This window comes from Orcinus orca, chromosome 12, assembly GCF_937001465.1.
Source record: "Orcinus orca chromosome 12, mOrcOrc1.1, whole genome shotgun sequence".
NCBI lineage: Eukaryota > Metazoa > Chordata > Mammalia > Artiodactyla > Delphinidae > Orcinus > Orcinus orca.
Window position 1 is genome coordinate 87,193,641 of NC_064570.1, and position 16,196 is coordinate 87,209,836.

The 16,196-nt window shown below is 38.2% G+C and overlaps 1 protein-coding gene across 2 annotated transcripts in view; it reads left to right on the forward strand.

Annotated features, from left to right (window-relative positions):
* EYS (eyes shut homolog) overlaps positions 1-16,196 on the forward strand; it is a 1,673,869-nt gene that overhangs the window by 912,106 nt on the left and 745,567 nt on the right. The window lies entirely within an intron of this gene.

Consider the following 16,196-nt stretch of genomic DNA (forward strand, 5'->3'; position numbering starts at 1 on the left):
CTCCACTCTTGGAGGGCACACACAAAGTAGTGTGTGCATCGGGACACAGGGTAAGGAGCAGTGACCCCAGGGGAGACTGAACCAGACCTACTTGCTAGTTTTGGAGGGTCTCCTGCAGAGGTGGGGCGTAGCTGTGTTTCACCATGGAGACAAGGACACTGGCAGCAGAAGTTCTGGGAAGTACTCCTTGGTGTGAGCCCTCCCAGAGTCCGTCATTAGCCCCACCAAAGAGCCCGGGTAGGTTCCAGTGTTGGGTCGCCTCAGGCCAACGAACCACCAGGGAGGGAACCCAGCCCCACCCATCAGCAGACAAGCAGATTAAAGTTTTACTGAGCTCTGCCCACCAGTCCCTCCCATCAGGAAGCTTGCACAAGCCTCTTAGATATCCTCATACACCAGAGGGCAGACAGCAGAAGCAAGAAGAGCTACAATCCTGCAGCCTGTGAAACAAAAACCACATTCACAGAAAGATAGACAAAATGAAAAGGCAGAGGACTATTTACCAGAAGAAGGAACAAGATAAAACCCCAGAAAAACAATTAAATGAAGTGGAGACAGGCAATCTTCCAGAAAAAGAATTCAGAATAATGATAGTGAAGATGAACAAAAAATTTTACAACTCGTTTGGAAACACAAAAGACCCCAAATATCCAAAGCTTGAGAAAAAAAATGGAGCTGGAGGAATCAGGCTCCCTGACTTCAAACTATAGTACAAAGCTACAGTAATCAAGATAATATGGTACTGGCACAAAAACAGAAATATAGATCAATGGAACAGGATAGAAAGCCCAGAGATAAAACCACGCACCTATGGTCAGCTAATCTACGACAAAGGAGGCAAGAATATACAATGGAGAAAAGACAGTCTCTCCAATAAGTGCTGCTGGGAAAACTGGACAGCTGTATGTAAAAGAATGAAATTAGAACACTCCCTAACACCATACACAAAAATAAACTCAAAATGGATTAGAGACCTAAATGCAAGACCAGACACTGTAAAATTCTTAGAGGAAAACATAGGAAGAACACTCTTTGACATAAATCACAGCAAGATCTTTTTTGACCCACCTCCTAGAGTAATGGAAATAAAAACAAATTAAACAAATGGGCCCTAATGAAACTTAGAAGCTTTTGTACAGCAAAGGAAACTATAAACAAGATGAAAAGACAACCCTCAGAATGAAAGAAAGTATTTGCAAATGAAGTAACTGACACAGGATTAACATCAAAAATATACAAGCAGCTCAAGCAGCTCAATATCAAAAAACAAACAGCCCAATCAGGAAATGAGAAGAAAACCTAAATAGACATTTCTCCAAAGAAGACATACAGATGGGCAAGAGGCACATGAAAAGCTGCTCAATATCACTAATTATTAGAGAAATGCAAATCAAAACTACATTAAGGTATCACCTTACAATGGTTAGAATGGGCATCATCAGAAAATCTACAAACAACAAATTGTGCAAAGGGTGTGGAGAAAAGGGAACCCTCTTGCACTGTTGGTGGGCATGTAAATTGATACAACCACTATGGAGAACAGTATGGAGGTTCCTTAAAAAAAGTAAAAATAGAATTACCATATGACCCAGCAATCCCACTACTGGGCATATACCCAGAGAAAACCATAATTCAAAAATTCACATGTACCTCAATATTCATTGCAGCTCTATTTACAACTGCCAGGTCATGGAAGCAACCTAAATGCCCACTGACAGACGAATGGATAAAGAGGATGTGGTACACGTATACAATAGAATGTTACTCAGCCATAAAAAGGAATGAAACTGGGTTATTTGTAGAGATGTGGATGGACCTAGAGACTGTCATACAGAGTGAAGTAAGTCAGAAAGAGAAAAACAAATATCATATGTTAACGCATATATGTGGAATCTAGAAAAATGGTACAGATGAACTGGTTTGCAGGGCAAAAATAGAGACATAGATGTAGAGAACAGAGGTATGGACACCAAGGGGGGAAAGCAGGGGGTGGGGTGATGGTGGTGGTGGATGAATTGGGAGATTGGGATTGACATATATACACTAATATGTATAAAATAGGTAACTAATAAGAACCTGCTGCATAAAAAAATAAAATTCAAAAAAAATAGTGTATATATAAGTGATTCACTTTGCTCTACACCTGAAATAAACACAACATAAAAAACAAATCAACTGTAGTCCAATAAAAATTTTAAAAAGTCACACATTACATGCTAAAGAACAATGCAAAGAAAAGAATCCAGACATGATGCATTAGAAATGGAGTTTGAACACATTTGATGCTGGAAGGGTAGGTGGCAGCCTAGAGACATCCCTTCACTTAGTGGACTTGTTGGAAATGCTGGGTGGGGCAAAACAGGTAAGGCATTGAGTGTGCATAGGAGTAGTATTTGACACTTTCATATTTCTGAGGATTACTTATTACATAAGGAAGGAGAAGGAGAGGAGAAAGGAAAAGAAAAGGGGAGGAGGAACTAGAGGAGATGGAGAAGGGGATGAATGCCTTAGATGACAGTATGAGACACTGAAACTGAAGAGGAACAGTCAAAGTGAATCTACATTGAGCATGTACTATATGCCAAGCATAATACCACCTGTTTCAAATGTTTTCTCCCAGCGAAATACATGCCAAGTAAATACATTTTTCAGACTAGATACCTGTGAAAAATGTCATGGTGTTTTACCAATAGAAGGTAATATCTAGCTACCTAATTTTACCACACAAATTGATACTTTACAGTACACATTGGAAGAAATTTTTCTCATAGGTAACAAAGGCAAATTCCTGTAACTCCAAACATTTATGATTTTAACTGCTCTGTGATTGATGACTGAAATCCTTGCTGTGTGGTATGTGTATCTTTCTGGCATTCAAATCAAGATGTGAATGCTTCAAGTCACAAGATTACAAGGACTACTAAAACCAGGACATTTTAATCAACATAGTGCAATAAAATGTGTAGTATTACTAGAAATGAAGTCACTGGATAGATGAAACTTTTTTTTTTTTTTTTTTCGGTACGCGGACCTCTCACTGTTGTGGCCTCTCCCGTTGCGAAGCAACAGGCTCCAGGGGCGCAGGCTCCGCGGCCATGGCTCACGGGTGCAGCCGCTCCGCGGCATGTGGGATCTTCCCGGACCAGGGCACGAACCCATGTCCCCTGCATCGGCAGGCGGACTCTCAACCACTGCGCCACCAGGGAAGCCCTAGATGAAACATTTTTAAAAAGATGATCACTTTTTATTACACATAAATGTACACATTTTTGTTGTAATTATGCATAATACATGGTGGAGCTATTTTTATAAAGGACATAAACTTTATCAACAAATTGAATACAAAAAACAATGGAAAATTTTGAATGTAAAAATTTTTTATTAGGTTTCTTTGTGTTCACCATTTGTCTTGTATAAGGGTGTCCTGGTTGGGGTGATAAACTCTATCACCACTCTGCTTAAAGGTCCAAGAATTTAATCATGACAAAGATAGGAATTACTCTTAAATTTCTTAAATGTTACCTGGAAGAATGTGCAAGATGCCGAGTGTGCGTGGAGGAACACTTAACTCTACCCAGGGAGTTGCTTGAAGGATGGACAGCTGGAGTGAAGGCTTACCAGTGGTGTGGGGGGCTTACCAGGGGAGGCACTGGGTGGTAACACCGATGAGAGACACGGAAAAGTGAGGCAGAAACACACATAGATCCGTATAGTTGGCACATAGCAGAGACAGACCAGAATGCAGGAAATGATAAGGGACCCTGCTTTCGGCATGGTTCTGGGAGCTCCATTTTTACATTTTATGTAAGTGCTGAAAATTAAAGAATAGAAACCCAGGTTCTTCAAAGTTCTATTATTTTTCTATGAAACAGCATTTTTTTTTCTATCATCACCCTTTTCCAATGAAAGCATTCAAATAATTGCCATCACATAATGGAAAAGGCACTCTCCTGAGCTAAAAAATAAATTAGAGCTCTAGATCATATAGAAATAGATATAATATAGCAAATAATTCCGGAGGGTTTACTATGTGCTGGACAAATAGTAAACTCTGCAAATCATTTTACCAGCATTAGCTTGTTACTTCTCCTTATAACACTTTGGGGTTTACTCTCCAATTACAAAGAAGCACAGGTTAAGTATCTGAAGCATGATTCCAAAACCTGCATATTTCTCATGAGCACATGCTATCTGTACGTTTCCTCTACTATGCTTACATTTTGCAAAAGAATGTTTAAGCAGATAGTTTGGTTTATCTTTAAATATTACTTTTGACTTTTAAAAAATAGAATTATAATGAGACCAAAGGATCTCATCTTATTGTGACATAATGAAACAAGAAGCATAGTAAGTGATTTCAGTTCAATCCTAATGAAAGAAACAGAAAACATAGTAAGTGATTTCAGTTCAGTTCTAAAGAACAAACATTCTGTGTCTAAATATAGTCATAGCCAATGCAAATATAGTAAAAAGAGGCCACCACCTTAGTGCAATATAGTTATTTCTAGAATCAATTCATGTGCACTTTTACTTTTATGATTAATATTATCAGTCTGCCTTATTATTTATATATGGGAGCTTTCTCACACTTGGTTTTGAGATCATTTCTTGGTCAATTATCTATTCCAATTGCCTGTGGCAGAGTGCCTTACAAATAATAAGGAGTGAATACATGTTTGTTTTATTTAATTATAATGATAGTCTATTACAACAAAGTAGCCTCATGTACCATGGCACTAACCACAATGGAACTGTGCCTGTAAACATTCACTTCTCTTTTTGGCTTTGTGAGCACTCTTCAGGTAAAAGGGGAGAACCCACCTGTCTGCATGGTGTTGTGGATATCTGGGGGTGTTTAATATCTACCTGGATTCTGAAGCCCATGTTTGGCCAAGCCAAGTGATGACCCTTGCTATCTTCTTGACTTCATACCTTGGAATCAGACTTTGTCAAATCATGGTAATTGAAAATCCCTCTGAAGAATATATCAATATTATGAACTAGCAAAACAGATTATTTGAAAAAAAATTGTGTTGTCTAAAAACCTCTCATTCTATAATATTTTCTTTTTCAGAAACAGGTCAAAACCACTTTAAAGGGTTTTTTTTTGTATTTAAAACCAATCTGATTGACTATTACCAACTTAATTTTATTTTTTCATTACCATCATAAACAATTATTTTTTGTACAAATAATTGGGTTGAACATACAGATATCATGGGCAGTTAAATGTTGAAAATCCCTTATATCCAACTGGTGATTTGAGGTATTTCATTCAATTGAGACATGGGTGCAGTAAGTTTAGCTTCTGAATGGTTTATTCTAAGAAAACTGAGGCGTGAGTGAATTTTATGAGGCCTAGAATTACTTTTATGTGTCTCTTAGTTTTGACTCCTAGCATTTACACCTGGTAGGTACTCAAAAGTATTAAATTCTATTATTATAGAGCTATAACTTTATAATCTGGTACAGAGGCATATAGTTTTTAAAAATAATGTACATATGCATATACATATATTTTCTGGAAAGTGCAAACAAGAATTATAAAACTGTGAAATTATTTATAATAGTTCACATTTAAAATATTTTTATTTTTCCAGGTAAGAAATGAAAAAAGTAAGGATTCCTAACATTGTGCTCTCTTCCTTTAGTTCTAATACATTTGTATTGGGACTCCACTGATAATTATGTTAGGAAATATAAATGATATTTTAATATACATTTTTAAATTGATATTAATTCCAGAATTGTGATTTGACTGCTGTGTTGCTAAGGAAATCATCCAGTTAGATTAGAAATGTTTATCATTTTTTATGGCATTACATTTCCCAAAGATTCAGGTACCTTTACTATTTCACGATTGGATTTTCTTTTATTCTCTTTTCGAGAATTTTTTCTCTAATTCTATATGACTTCAGGTTAAAGATAAGCAGCTTATGGTAACACACTGTGGAAGTAGTAAACTGTTATATAAAGTTGTACCTCTAATAGAATCTTCTGTCAAACTTTTCTTCAAAAGTTTTGTCGGCCTAACATGAAAAAAGGTTTGCAACTATACCTCTCTTGATTAATTGTTAGTAAATCTCTATAGACCAGTTCATACACAAGTGGCAAATTATTTTCTTTCAATGGTTCAGAGTCTAGAAAATCTGATCTTTGCATTACTTTTTATTTGTACTATGTGGAGTATGAGATGCGATTGAGGATGCGTAAGAAATCTTGAGTCAAAAGTTCTGAATTTTCTAACTAGAATGATTATCCCAGCTATGTAACTTGATATAAAGACCTCTATTTTTAGTATATTAACTGAAAAAAAAGATAAATTAGTGTAAACTGAAACTGAATAGTTGAAGATTTGATGTGAGAGAAATTCCACCTCCTGGGAATACTGTCCTCTCCTCATCTAGAACTCTCTTACAAGCCTCCCAACATTTGTTAAGCCTGGATGATTTATGTGCAGGTGGCCAAGGATTGAATCAGATGACATGCAGGGTTCCTTGGAGACCCTCGATTCTGCATTATTCTAAACTGACCACTGGTCCATTCCAGAATTGATCATTTGGGAACACACCGATAGTTTTTCCTAGAAACAGATCCAGGGCCAGCTTCTGATTTGAGTTCATATTTTTAAATTAAGACCATGTGCCTGCAGCTCTAGTAAGTGTAGTAATTGTGCCAGACACTTCTGTTTATTAGCAGTAAATACGTTTCATTAATAATTTTTAAACTAAATAGATAGAAAATGATATCTATTTAAAAATAACATCTTATTCAAAAATCCCTTGAAAATGTTTGGAAATGAATGTGTCATGGCTGTTGACCTCTGTTATCTGACAAATCGTGTTAAGCAAGTTGAGAAAAAGCCCAAGATAGTATAACATATTTTGCTCCTCTAATAGTGGATACCCTTCAAAATGAAAATATTATGGAATTGTAATATGGCCTTTCACAAAGCCACAGAAATGACTGCACTCCTCTTTTACCTTGAGTCAACTGAAATGTAACTTTCCACATCATAAACTAGTCTAGGTATTGGGAATTAAGTACTTAACATTTTTTATTTCTAAAATTCAAAATACTGTAATCATAGCATTTTGAGAACCTTTGTAACTATGCTAAATATAATAATGTTTTAACTACAACAAATGGTTATGGTAAAAGACAACATTTTTTAAATAACTGTCACTTCTTTAAAAGCAGAATATAATTTTCTTTTGCCTACTTTCTCTCAAGCTTTCCCTGAGTTTGCTATTATCTTCACATATCAATCCTCAGGATTTATATCATTAAAATGCATGAATATAAATATGTATTGACTGATGAATTAAAGAATAGTAGGCATTGACAATAGCTTGCTTCCCAGTAACACTTAGACCCAATAAATTAATATATATTTGCCTTTGGATTCACTGTGAAATTTCAGTCTGCTTTAGGTCCTTAATTTTGGAGTAATTGGAGTAATTTATTATTGGCTTCCTTGATTTAATATACAATGTGCTACATTTGGTGGTTAGCAATTTGGGGGCTCAGAACTATTTAATAATCAATGGGAGGATTTTCTAAGTGAAATAATTATAGAAAATTATGAAATAGTCTCTGGATTTCTTCTGGAGTCTTGCAATCAAGACTGAGAAGGTGTTAGGGTTGGAAAGAGGGAGTTTTTTTATACCATCTCAGTATGGATTGGTGAACAACTATGCAATGTCTTCTGGTTGTCTACTGAATGAAAAGTAAAATAAATACATAAATAATCAGTCCAATGCCATGGTGATTGATGTTAATGATTCTTGCTGTGGGATGCTTTCAGCCGGAGAATTATCCTCAAAAGAGTCATGAACAAAGCAGCTCTTGTCCTTTCTAAAGCTTGTGCCACCTAGTGGGTGAGTGAAAACCAAGTTTTCTGTCCCAGGCTGCTCAAAATATTCCCTCTGGGCTACTCTGGTGGCGCAGTGGTTGAGAGTCCACCTGCCGATGCAGGGGACAAGGGTTCGTGCCCCGGTCCGGGAAGATCCCACATGCCACGGAGCGGCTGGGCCCGTGAGCCATGGCCGCTGAGCCTGCGCGTCGGGAGCCTGTGCTCCACAACGGGAGAGGCCACAACAGTGAGAGGCCCGCGTACCGCAAAAAAAAAATTCCCTTCGTACCAGTTCCCTCTGTTCTCCTCCCTTCCACTTAGCTGAGTGGCTGGCTTTGCATCAGTAAGTTCAGACTCTGTCAAAAACGTCCACTGTTCAAATAAAATTTTGTTTGAAAATGTGCTTGAAAACATCTTGTGATGTTTTTCCCATTAAAATAACATTTAATTCTGCCCTGGCCTTGATCTGTATATACCTGTCCTGCCAGGCTCTTTTCTCCTTCCTCAGAATCTTAATTCCATAAATACCCTTGAAGATACACTGCATTCCTACCTTCAGTATCTTCACAACTTACTTACTAGTTTGAAAGTTTTACAGCTCTTATGATTATAAAGATAAGTTTCATGAATTCTCCTTGACCCTAGGTCACAGTGAAATTTAAGGCAGTTGATCCAGCACTGCTTACTTGGACCATATACTAACAATTTTTTTTTTTTTTTTTACATCTCTATTGAAGTATAATTGCTTTAAAATGGTGTGTTAGTTCCTGCTTTATAACAAAGTGAATCAGTTATACATATACATGTTCCCATATCTCTTCCCTCTTCAATCTCCCTCCCTCCCACCCTCCCTATCCCACCCCTCTAGGTGCTCACAAAGCACCAAGCTGATCTCCCTGTGCTATGCGGCTGCTTCCCACTAGCTATCTATTTTACATTTGGTACTGTATATCTGTCCATGCCACTCTCTTGCTTTGTCACAGGTTACCCTTACCCTTCCCCATATCTTCAAATCCATTCTCTAGTAGGTCTGTGTCTTTATTGCTGTCTTAACCCTAGGTTCTTCATGACATTTATTTTTTTCTTAAATTCGATATATATGTGTTAGTATACGGTATTTGTCTTAATCTTTCTGACTTACTTCACTATGTATGACAGACTCTAGGTCCATCCACCTTATTACAAATAGCTCAATTTCGTTTCTTTTTATGACTGAGTAATATTCCATTGTATATATGTGCCACATCTTCTTTATCCATTCATCCGATGATGGACACTTAGGTTGTTTCCATCTCTGGGCTATTGTAAATAGAGCTGCAATGAACATTTTGGTACATGACTCTTTTTGAATTATGGTTTTCTCAGGGTATATGCACAGTAGTGGGATTGCTGGGTCATATGGTAGTTCTATTTGTAGTTTTATAAGGAACCTCCATACTGTTCTCAATAGTGGCTGTACCAATTCACATTCCCACTGGCAGTGCAAGAGTATTCCCTTTTCTCCATACCCTCTCCAGCATTTATTGTTTCTAGATTTTTTGATGATGGCCATTCTAACTGCTGTGAGATGATATCTCAATGTAGTTTTGATTTGCATTTCTCTAATGATTAATGATGTTGAGCATTCTTTCATTTGTTTGTTGGCAGTCTGTATATCTTCTTTGGAGAAATGTCTACTTAGGTCTTGGGCCCATTTTTGGATTCGGCTGTTTGTTTTATAGTTATTGAGCTGCATGTGCTGCTTATAAATTTTGGAGATTAATTCTTTGTCAGTTGCTTCATTTGCAAATATTTTCTCCTATTCTGAGGGTTGTCTTTTGGTCTTGTTTATGGTTTCCTTTGCTGTGCAAAAGCTTTGAAGTTTCATTAGGTCCCATTTGTTTATTTTTGTTTTTATTTCCATTTCTCTAGGAGGTGGGTCAAAAAGGATCTTGCTGTGATTTATGTCATAGAGTGTTCTGCCTATGTTTTCCTCTAAGAGTTTTATAGCTTCTGGCCTTACATTTAGGTCTTTAATCCATTTTGAGCTTACATTTGTGTATGGTGTTAGGGACTGATCTAATCTCATACTTTTACATGTAGCTGTCCAGTTTTCCCAGCACCACTTATTGAAGAGGCTGTCCTTTCACCACTGTACATTCCTGTCTTCTCTATCAAAGATAAGGTGACCATAGGTGCATGGGTATATCTCTGGGTTTTCTATACTGTTCCATTGATCTATATTTCTGTTTTTGTGCCAGTACCATACTGTCTTGATTACTGTAGCTTTGTAGTATAGTCTGAAGCCCAGGAGCCTGATTCCTCCAGCTCCGTTTTTCGTTCTCAAGATTGTTCTGGCTATTCGGGGTCTTTTGTGTTTCCATACAAATTGTGAAATTTTTTGTTCTAGTTCTGTGAAAAATGCCAGTGGTAGTTTCATAGGGATTGCATTGAATCTGTAGATTGCTTTGGGTAGTAGAGTCATTTTCACAATGTTGATTCTTCCAATCCAAGAACATGGTATATCTCTCCATCTATTTGTATCATCTTTAATTTCTTTCATCAGTGTCTTATAATTTTCTGCATACAGGTCTTTATTTCTCCTTATGTAAGTTTAATCCTAGATATTTTATTCTTTTTGTTGCAATGGTAAATGGGAGTGTTTTCTTGATTTCACTTTCAGATTTTTCATCATTAGTGTATAGGAATGCCAGAGATTTCTGTGCATTAATTTTGTATCCTGCTGCTTTACCAAATTCATTGATTAGCTCTAGTAGTTTTCTGATAGCATCTTTAGGATTCTCTATGTATAGTATCATGTTATCTGCAAACAGTGGCAGCTTTACTTCTTCTTTTCCAATTTCGATTCCTTTTATTTCCTTTTCTTCTCTGATTGCTGTGGCTAAACTTCCAAAACTATGTTGAATAAGAATGGTGAGAGTGGGCAACCTTGTCTTGTTCCTGATCTTAGTAGAAATGCTTTCAGTTTTTCACCATTGAGGACGATGTTGGCTGTGGGTTTGTCATATATGGCCTTTATTATGTTGAGGAAAGTTCCCTCTATGCCTACTTTCTGCAGGGTTTGTATCATAAATGGGTGTTGAATTTTGTTGAAAGCTTTCTCTGCATCTATTGAGATGATCATATGTTTTTTCCCCTTCAATTTGTTAATATGGTGTATCACATTGATTTATTTGCATATATTGAAGAATACTTGCATTCCTGGAATAAACCCCACTTGATCATGGTGTATGATCCATTTAATGTGCTGTTGGATTCCGTTTGCTAGTATTTTGTTGAGGATTTTTGCATCTATGTTCATCAGTGATATTGGCCTGTAGTTTTCTTTCTTTGTGACATCCTTGTCTGGTTTTGGTATCAGGGTGATAGTGGCCTCGTAGAATGAGTTTGGGAGTGTTCCTCCCTCTGCTATATTTTGGAAGAGTTTGAGAAGGATAGGTGTTAGCTCTTCTCTAAATGTTTGATAGAATTCACCTGTGAAGCCATCTGGCCCTGGGCTTTTGTTTGTTGGAAGATTTTTAATAACAGTTTCAATTTCAGTGCTTGTGATTGGTCTGTTCATATTTTCTATTTCTTCCTGCTTCAGTCTTAGCAGGTTGTTCATTTCTAAGAATTGTCCATTTCTTCCAGGTTGTCTATTATATTGGCATAGAGTTGCTTGTAGTAATCTCTCATGAATTTTGTATTTCTGCAGTGTCAGTTGTTACTTCTCCTTTTTCATTTCTAATTCTATTGATTTGAGTCTTCTCCCATTTTTTCTTGATGAGTCTGGCTAATGGTTTATCAATTTTGTTTATCTTCTCAAAGAACTAACTTTTTGTTTTATGGTCTTTGCTATCATTTCCTTCATTTCTTTTTCATTTATTTCTGATCTGATTTTTATGATTTCTCTCCTTCTGCTAACATTGGGTTTTTTTGTTCTTCTTTCTCTAATTGCTTTAGGTGCAAGGTTAGGTTGTTTATTCGAGATGTTTCCTGTTTCTTAAGGTCGGATTGTACTGCTATAAACTTCTCTCTTAGAACTGGTTTTGCTGCATCCCATAGGTTTTGGGTTGTTGTGTCTCCATTGTCATTTGTTTCTAGGTATTTTTTGATTTCCTCTTTGATTTCTTCAGTGATCACTTCGTTATTAAGTAGTGTATTGTTTAGCCTCCATGTGTTTGTATTTTTTTTACAGATCTTTTCCTGTAATTGATATCTAGTCTCATAGCATTGTGGTCGGAAAGCATACTTGATACAATTTCAATGTTCTTAAATTTACCAAGGCTTGATTTGTGACCCAAGATATGATCTATCCTGGAGAATGTTCCATGAGCACTTGAGAAAAATGTGTATTCTGTTGTTTTCGGATGGAATGTCCTATAAATATCAATTAAGTCCAACTTGTTTAATGTATCATTTAAAGCTTGTGTTTCCTTATTTATTTTCATTTTGGATGATCTGTCCATTGGTGAAAGTGGCATGTTAAAGTCCCCTACTATGTATGTGGTACTGTTGATTTCCCCTTTTATGGCTGTTAGCACTTGCCTTATGTATTGAGGTGCTCCTATGTTGGGTGCATACATATTTACAATTGTTATATTTTCTTCTTGGATCGATCCCTTATTATGTAGTGTCCTTCTTTGTCTCTTCTAATAGTCTTTATTTAGAAGTCTATTTTGTCTGATATGAAAATTGCTACTCCAGCTTTCTTTCGGTTTCCATTTGCATGGAATATCTTTTTCCATCCCGTTACTTTCAGTCTGTATGTGTCTCTAGGTCGGAAGTGGGTCTCTTGTAGACAGCATATATATGTGTCTTGTTTTTCTATCCATTCAGCCAATCTGTGTCTTTTGGTGGGAGCATTTAGTCCATTTACATTTAAGGTAATTATCAATATGTATGTTCCCATTCCCATTTTCTTAATTGTTTTGGGTTCGTTATTGTAGGTCTTTTCCTTCTCTTGTGTTTCTTGCCTAGAGAAGTTCCTTTAGCATTTTTTGTAAAGCTGGTTTGGTAGTGCTGAACTCTCTCAGCTTTTGCTTCTCTGTAAAGCTTTTAATTTCTCCATCAAATCTGAATGAGATCCTTGCTGGGTAGAGTAATCTTGGTTACAGGTTTTTCTCCTTCATCATTTTAAATATTTCCTGCCAGTCCCTTCTGGATTGCAGAGTTTCTGCTGAAAGTTCAGCTGTTAACCTTATGGGGATTCCCTTGTGTGTATTTTTTTCCTTGCTGCTTTTAATATGTTTTCTTTGTATTTAATTTTTGACAGTTTGATTAATATGTGTCTTGACATATTTCTCCTTGGATTTATCATGTATGGAACTCTCTGTGCTTCCTGGACTTGATTAACTATTTCCTTTCCCATATTAGGGAAGTTTTCAACTATAATCTCTTCAAATATTTTCTCAGTCCCTTTCTTTTTCTCTTCTTCTTCTGGAACCCCTATAATTCGAATGTTGGTGCATTTAATGTTGTCCCAGAAGTCTCTGAGAATTTCTTCAGTTCTTTTGTTTCTTTTTTTCTTTATTCTGCTCTGCAGTAGTTATTTCCACTACTTTATCTTCCAGGTCACTTATCCGTTCTTCTGTCTCAGTTTTTCTGCTATTAATCCCATCTAGAGTATTTTTAATTTCATTTATTGTGTTATTCATCATTGTTTGTTTCATCTTTAGTTCTTCTAGATCCTTGTTAAATGTTTCTTGCATTTGTCTATTCTATTTCTAAGGTTTTGGATCATCTTTACTATCATTATTCTAAATTCTTTTTCAGGTAGACTGCCTATTTCCTCTTCATTTGTTAGGTCTGGTGGGTTTTTATCTTGCTTCTTCATCTTCTGTTGTTTTTCTGTCTTCTCATTTTGCTTATCTTACAGTGTTTGGGTCTTCTTTTTGCAGGCTGAAGGTTCATAGTTCCCATTGTTTCTGGTGTCTGTCCCCAGTGGCTAAAGTTGGTTCAGTGGGCTGTGTAGGCTTCCTGGTGGAGGGGACTAGTGCCTGTATTCTGGTGGATGAGTTTGGATCTTGTCTTTCTGGTGGAAAGGTCCGCATCTGTTGGTTGTTTGGGGGTGTCTGTGAACTTATTATGATTTTAGGCATCCTCTCTGCTAATGGGTGAGGCTGTGTTCTTGTCTTGCTAGTTGTTTGCAATAGGTTGTCCAGCACTGTAGCTTGCTGGTCGTTGAGTGAAGCTGGGTGCTGGTGTTGAGATGGAGATCTCTGGGAGATTTTCACCATTTGATATTATGTGGATCTGGGAGGTCTCTTGCGGACCAGTGTCCTGAATTTGGCTCTCCCACCTCAGAGGCACGGCACTGACTCCTAGCTTCAGCATTAATAGTGTTTCATCCACACAGCTCAGAATAAAAGGGAGAAAAAGTAGAAAGAAAGAAAGAAAGAAAGAAAGAAAGAAGGGAGGAAGGAAGGAAGGAAGGTTTTAAGGAAGGAAAGAAAGAAGATAAAATAAAATAAAATAAGATAAAATAAAATATAGTTATTAAAATAAAAAATAATTATTAAGAAAAAAAATTTTTTAAGAGAAATAATAAAAACACGGACGGATAGAACCTTAGGACAAATGTTTGAAGCAAATCTATACAGGCAAAATCTCACACAGAAGCATACACATACACACTCACAAAAAGAGGAAAAGGGGAAAAAATAATAAATCTTGCTCTCAAAGTCCACCTCTTCTATTTGGGATGAATTGTTGTCTATTCATGTATTCCACAGATGCAGGGAAGATTAAGTCGATTGTGGAGCCTTAATCCGTTGCTTCTGAGAATGCTGGGATTGATTTCCCTGTCTCTTCTTTGTTCTCATAGCTCCCGAGGCTCAGATTTGGATTTGGCCCTGCCTCTGTGTGTAGGTCACCGGAGGGCGTCTGTTCTTCACTCAGACTGGACGGGGTTAAAAGAGCCGCTGATTTGCGGGCTCAGGCCGGGGGAAGGGAGGGGTACGGATGCGGGACGAGCCTGCAGCAGCAGTGGCCAGCATGACGTTGCACCAGCCTGAGGCACGCCCTACGTTCTCCTGGGCAAGTTGTCCCTGGATCCCGGGACCCTGGCAGTGGCGGGCTGCACAGTCTCCCCGGAAGGGAAGTGTGCCTAGTGACCTGTGCTCACACACAGGCTTCTTGGTTGCAGCAGCAGCAGCCTTAGCGTCTCATGTCCGTCTCTGTGGTCCGTGCTTTTAGCCGTGGCTCACGCCTGTCTCTGGAGCTCCTTTAAGCAGCGCTCTTAATCCCCTCTCCTCGCACACCAGGAAACAAAGAGGGAAGAAAAAGTCTCGTACCTCTTCGGCAGGTCCAGACTTTTCCCCGGACTCCCTTTCGGCTAGCCATGGCGCACTAACCCCCCTCAGGCTGTGTTCATGCCACCAACCCCAGTCCTCTCCCTGCACTCTGACCGAAGCCCGAGCCTCAGCTCCCAGCCCTGCCCACCCCAGTGGGTGAGCAGACAAGCCTCTCAGGCTGGTGAGTTCCGGTCGGCCTGATCCTCTGTGCGGGAATCTCTCCGCTTTGCCCTCTGCACCCCTGTTTCTGTGCTCTCCTCCGCAGCTCCAAAGCCTTCTCCCTCTGCCACCGGCAGTCTCCCTCCTCGAAGGGGCTTCCTAGTGTGTGGAAACCTTTCTTCCTTCACTGCTCCCTCCCACTGGTGCAGGTCCCATCCCTATTCTTTTGTCTCTGTTTTTCCTTTTTTCTTTTGCCCTACCCATGTACGTGGGGACTTTCTTGCCTTTAGGGAGGTCTGAGGTCTTCTGCCAGCGTTCAGTATGTGTTCTGTAGGAGTTGTTCCACACGTAGATGTATTTCTGGTGTATTTGTGGGGAGGAAGGTGATCTCCATGTCTTACTCTTCTGCCATGTTCCCCTTGCCTCCCTATACTAACAATTTAAAAATAAAACCTAACTGGAAAATTCATAGAAATAATTCACCTCATAGTTTAAAGTAGTAAATACTGTGTTGCTCCCCAGTTCCTAAACCTTGTGTAGAAACCTTGTTTCTTCTATAATCATATCTTGGCTTTAGCCATGAAGGTACAAAGCAAACCTAAGTACTTTAAGGTAAAGCCACAGCACCCTGCAGCTAAGACCATCTTAGTCAGTTAGAGCTTTGGAGGGGGCCCTTTTCTGAAACTCACAAGGCCAGGATTCTTCTTCCTGATGTTCATGGTCAACATTTTGCTTAAAGTCTGCAATGGCCACCTTTTGGCTTTGCACGCTTTGCTGAAGTACAGTGTTTGCCAAATCCCATGCCTTTGCTGAATCAACATAATCTGCTTGCCAGGCCTGTGCACAGGCTCAACTGGTAAAGGGATTCATAGTCTGCATGTACCTAGCAAAGATCACTTTTCTTAAAG